This window comes from Lucilia cuprina, chromosome 2 (genome assembly GCF_022045245.1).
Source record: "Lucilia cuprina isolate Lc7/37 chromosome 2, ASM2204524v1, whole genome shotgun sequence".
NCBI classification, from domain to species: domain Eukaryota; kingdom Metazoa; phylum Arthropoda; class Insecta; order Diptera; family Calliphoridae; genus Lucilia; species Lucilia cuprina.
The window spans coordinates 15,748,657-15,754,656 of NC_060950.1; positions in this window are offsets into that span (position 1 = coordinate 15,748,657).

Below are 6,000 nucleotides of genomic sequence, written 5' to 3' on the forward strand. Positions count from 1 at the left end.
GAGTTGTCAATTTACACGCATGTTTGAAATTTTTTTCCTTTTACTTCACAAACGAAAAGGTGACAATTTTCCGGGTTCTAGCCAGAAATGGCTATAAAATATATAGAAAAATAAAAAATAAAAGGTGTAAATTGCTAACATAACTTTAGGTTATAAAAAGCACCCAAAAAAAGGAACAAAAAACACTAGACAAGAAGGCAAGAAAAAGCAATAGTCATTGTGTATAGAACCCCTGAGGTAGTGCTAAAAACAAAAGAAAAAAATAAATAAACGCTTTAACAAGTGATAAAAAATATACGTATATATAAATTTTTATTAGAAAATTTGAATTAAATAAGAAATAAATGATTTGAGAAGTGTGAGATAATTGACAGGGTTTGAAAGTGGAAATTAATTTAAAACAAGTATGAAAGTTAAAGATTAAAACATGACGAATCAATAAATATGTTTGACAAAGTAAACTATTAGTTGAATACTGAGGGATTCACAGCAGATGATGAGTCGGTAAATAAATTTGTCATTCTTATTGTAATATTCACAGTATAAATTTTTGAACTCACAAAATTAACATACAAAATTGTTTCGTACATATAACGAAAGTTCTTCGCGTAGATGAAATTGTTTCATGCTATATTTGAAATTGTTTAATTCTATATACGAAATTCCACAAATTGTTTTAGTAAACAGCAAAATAATTTCACAACATTTAATAATATTATTATGGGGACTGGAAGAAATAATGGACCGATTTCAATAATTGTTAACCGATTGTGTTAGTTAGTTAGTTAGTTAGTTAGTTAGTTAGTTAGTTAGTTAGTTAGTTAGTAAGTTAGTTAGTTAGTTAGTTAGTTAGTAAGTAAGTAAGTTAGTAAGTTAGTAGGTTGGTAAGTTAGTAGGTTGGTAAGTTAGTAGGTTGGTAAGTTAGTAGGTTGGTAAGTTAGTAACTTAGTAAGTCAGTAAGTTAGTAAGTTAGTAAGTTAGTAAGTTAGTAAGTTAGTAAGTTAGTAAGTTAGTAAGTTAGTAAGTTAGTAAGTTAGTAAGTTAGTAAGTTAGTAAGTTAGTAAGTTAGTAAGTTAGTAAGTTAGTAAGTTAGTAAGTTAGTAAGTTAGTAAGTTAGTAAGTTAGTAAGTTAGTAAGTTAGTAAGTTAGTAAGTTAGTAAGTTAGTAAGTTAGTAAGTTAGTCAGTTAGTAAGTTAGTAAGTTGGTATGTTAGTATGTTAGTAAGTTAGTAAGTTAGTAAGGTAGTAAGTAAGTATGTTAGTTAGTTAGTTAGTTAGTTAGTTAGTTAGTTAGTTAGTTAGTTAGTTAGTTAGTTAGTTAGTTAGTTAGTTAGTTAATTAGTTAGTTAGTTAGTTAAAGGAGAAAGGATCATCTACAAACATACATCAAATCCGAAGAAATACACCTAGGTCTCTCTGGGGCCGGTTGTGCACTCCTTAACAGTGCCTCAGGTGGTAACCGAATCTACAATAACCGATCTACCAGTTGCTTAAAGTATACGAGAAAAGATATTAAAATATGCTTGTACTTTTGTGAAATTAAAAAGAGATTTTGTTAAATAATATTTGTGTTATGTTCGAAATTTTCGTAAATATTACAAAAAATTATAAAGTTACAAAAATATTTTTGAAAAGTTATGCATGGGCTATTTTCAGTGTAGTTGTTAATGTAAATTAAACTAAGACAGACAACACCTCTCTGTTTGTATGTACAAATCAATTTTCCCAAGGCCCCTAGTCTTAAATGTTTCAATGAAGCAAGCTCTCTAACTATGTTATTTAAAATCAGCAAAAATTGGACAATAAAGAACAAATGTCGGCAATTTAAATTAAGTATTTTTATCATAACGAATTTGATTTGATACGCTGTTCAAGTTTATGAGCCAATGGTTACTGAATAATTCTTTTACCTTAAAAACCGAAATAGTTCCCAAATAGTTTTCATCACTTAACCACTCGTTGGTTTCATTGTTCTACACATTCTAATTGTACAAAATTATAATTGTTAAAGTTTCCCGCATTAATATTATTATTAATTATGAATGACACTTTTGTAAATTGTTAATTATTGTTGTTATTGTTACACAAATAAACCACTTAGTAACACTTCAGGAGCCTATAATGACTGACAAAAGGAACAACAATAAGCACAGTAAAAGCAAACATTAAAGTAATAGAAACAAAAATGTCAGCAACACAAAACTTAACAACACGATGAAGAGTATATAAGCAACAAAGAAAGGAAAAATTAAATGAGCAAAAAACAAAAACAAAATAATAAATAAATAAGAAAAATCCTGTGTTTCATAAACATACACATGAACTGGACAGGACAACCAAAAGAGAGCAAAACACTAACATCAATATACAATATGACAGACATGCCCCACTTATCACACAAACGAGGCGAACTTAATAACAAATATGTACATACAATCGAGCTTTACAATACAATGACAACAACAATAACTACTACTACAACAACAACATTATACTTATGTAGTTTGTAAAAAAAAAAATATATTTTAAAAATCAACACCCATGACATGGTTTACACCCACAAAAAGGAAAAAATAAAAGAACTCAGCATGACCTGGGCTAAAGTTCTTCATGTATCGTTTGTTAAGTGTCTTCAGCCTGTCCACCTTGTCTTCTTTTAATGCTCTTAAGGAAGGAGTATCATTTCTATTGACAATGTTTTGTGTGAATGTGTGTTTTTGAAAATGAATAGATTATAAATAAAATATGTCGCAACATACATAGATACAAGGACTCGTACAACTACAAACTTATACCCACCGACCGACTTACATACGTACGTACTTGGCAAATTGTTTACAAAAGAATACTGTCAGTGTTGAGGGTACTCGTAATATTAAACACTGCATGATGGGCGTTTGTTGTTTCTTCTGATGATGTCCAGAGTTTCTAATAAGTCTATAGGAGATAGACTGTGAAGAATGGAATGGTTGATATTAGAAAGAAATAGTGTGATTTTAAATGGAATTTTTATATGAAAAATCGACTTACATTTTAAAGAATATTTGGAGGTTAGGATCAGTTTAACTGTAAGGAAATTGTACACATATACCAGATTTTTCTTAAAATTAGATTTGTGAACAATTTCTTTAAAAAAATTAAAAATATTGGTGAAAAAGACAATTTTTGAATGCAAATTGATAGACTCCTCAACAAATGAACTGTTCGGTATGGCTGACCGTGTGATACCCTATACGCCCATATCGACGGACAGACATAAAAAGCTTAATTGACCCCGAAAGTAAGGAAATTCACAGGAGTTGGAAAAAATTTTGAAAATTTTCTTACTTAGGAGTAGGGTCAATCATTTACCGATACTCATAAAATTTTTTAGATAGATTTTGACTCTTATGAAACTTACTTATGTCGAAATTCATCAATATATTAGTGTTTCTAAGTCAGTAATGAGCATTAAAGTCATTTTCTGAAGGGGACCTTATATGAGGGGTAGGTTTAATTATGGACAGATCCTTATAAAATTTTGTGTAGTGATTTTAAAACAAGTTATGGCTGTGAAAGCTGCTTTTCGAGGGGCTACTTGGCTTTCCAAAAACGTGGACGGATGTTGCCCATTTTCAATTCCAAACAAACCATGCCTATAATAAATATTTATGTGAAATTTCAACCATCTAGGTTTTTCCATTCGGACTCTATCGTGCTTTTAACAGACAGACCGACGGCCGGAAGTACGGGCGAACGGACAAAGGCTAGATCGTCTTAGAATGTAATGGGGACCCAGAATATATATATATATACCTTTGTGGGTATATGATCAATATTTTGATGTGTTACAAACGGAAAATCCATATACCCTAAGTTAGTTAGTTACTTAGTTATTTAGTTAGTTAGTTAGTTAGTTAGTTAGTTAGTTAGTTAGTTAGTTAGTTAGTTAGTTAGTTAGTTAGTTAGTTAGTTAGTTAGTTAGTTAGTTAGTTAGTTAGCATTTATCCCTACTTTAAAAGTAGCAGTAAGTGCATGTTTTAACCTTCTGTGGAAGTAATGTTTATTGACTTCCAAAGAAGCGAAAAGAAATCCAAAATTTTAGGCATTTTTTTTCTACTGAAATTTTTTGAATTAAACTCATTTCATTTTGGATTTGATTGAAAAATTCGTATAATTTATTAATTTACGATAAACTATAATTGTACTATAATTGCACTTCCTAATAACTTCAAAAAAATAACATAAAAATTACTTCCTGAGAATGACTTCAGATGTAGTGAATTTGACAAGTCAATGACATGGCTGTGTTAAAACTTTCACTTCTTCAGGTCTTTTTCAGTACTTCCATGGAGTATATTCCACTTCTTTTTAATTTTTTGGAAGTTCTTTTTTTACTGAATAATTAACATTTTGAATCGTTTACAACTTTTGACATTTTTCTTCTCCAAAGTTTAAAAAAAGTAAATGATTTTTATTTTTCTGTCTTTATTGCCATTTATAGTCGAATATGTCTGTAGGACACCATTAAATAATAAACCAACGGAATATTAAATTTATGAAAGGTAATTTTATTTAGTAAATGAAATGTTACATATCTCAGCCGCATTTGCTGCGTCCTACTTGCCGAAGTAACAGCAAACATCCTGCACTATACAGACAACTACAACAATAATGATGTTTTCTAGTACTTTAAAGCAACTCATCGTTGTCCTAGTAGCCAGTTGTATCTAGTCGTAGTGGTTACTTGTTTGCCAGTTCTATTACCATTGTGACAAGAAGACCATAACAAACTGCCATAATAAATTAGAAATAAAGAAACAAAAAAACACAAGAAATTGTAGAAGTTCAACGAAGTAGCGTCTTTAATACTATATAAACACAGGCCTCCTTCATACTGATCCTTGTTTAGACTCATAAATATGATTGTACACGCATATAACTAATACAAGTAGAAAGATAAAATTGATGGGCCTTAAATTGAAATAAGAGCTTGTGGGTGTTTTTCTTTTTTTTCACTTTCCTGCCTTCATTCATTAGATTTTCTGGCAACAGAGTGTAAAAAGTGAAATTTTGTAATGTTAAAGTGTTTGTCCGTTCATTGAGTTTAGTTTGTTTTTAAAAAGTAATGTTGGCCCTAAAGATATGTTTAATTTAGAGTTTTATGGATAGATGATGTTGGGTAAGGTTAAAAATGGTTTCTTTATTTCTGTCAAGGATTTCCTTTAAACAAATATTTTCAAAAATTCGGTTTACACATTCTCCAAAGAAGTGGGCATTTATAAATATTTTGGTGAAACACACTAATTCTCCCAGCCAATGTTATTAAAATAGGTACTTTCGCTCATCTTTAAGAAAACAGATGATATTTTACTAGAAAAGTACACAAGACTATAATAATGTGTTTGTTTAGTACTTAATTTGAGGGCACATTATTTAAAATATGATTATGACCAAGTTAAAAAGAGATTGCATGAAAAAAGAATGATAAAGAAATGAAAAATAATAAACAACAAAAAATATATAGACATAAAATATTTCTACAAACATTGATTAAGATTGTAATAATTTTCTGACGGGGCATAAATAAATTTATTTGCGTGTTTACGTAAAAATATTTGAGTATGAGGTATTAAGAGATCATGATTAAATTTTATACTAAATTATACTTTGTGATAAATTGTTTAATTTGAGTTTTAAATAAGAGTTTTAGAAATAAAATAAATAACTTTAATGTTGAGAGTGAATAAGAGTTACTTTAATTTAAGTTGTAAAAGCAAAGAATATAAATTGTACAACTGTACTTAAAATTAGAATTAAAAAAATAAAATATTTTGCAAAATCTCTTTAAAAAAGAATTTGTTTCAAACATTCAGTTCAAGATCAGTTCTAGTTCAGTTCTAGTTCAGTTCTATTTCAGTTCTAGTTCAGTTCTAGTTCAGTTCTAGTTCAGTTCTAGTTCCGTTCTAGTTCAGTTCTAGTTCAGTTCTAGTTCAGTTCTAGTTCAGTTCTAGTTCAGTTC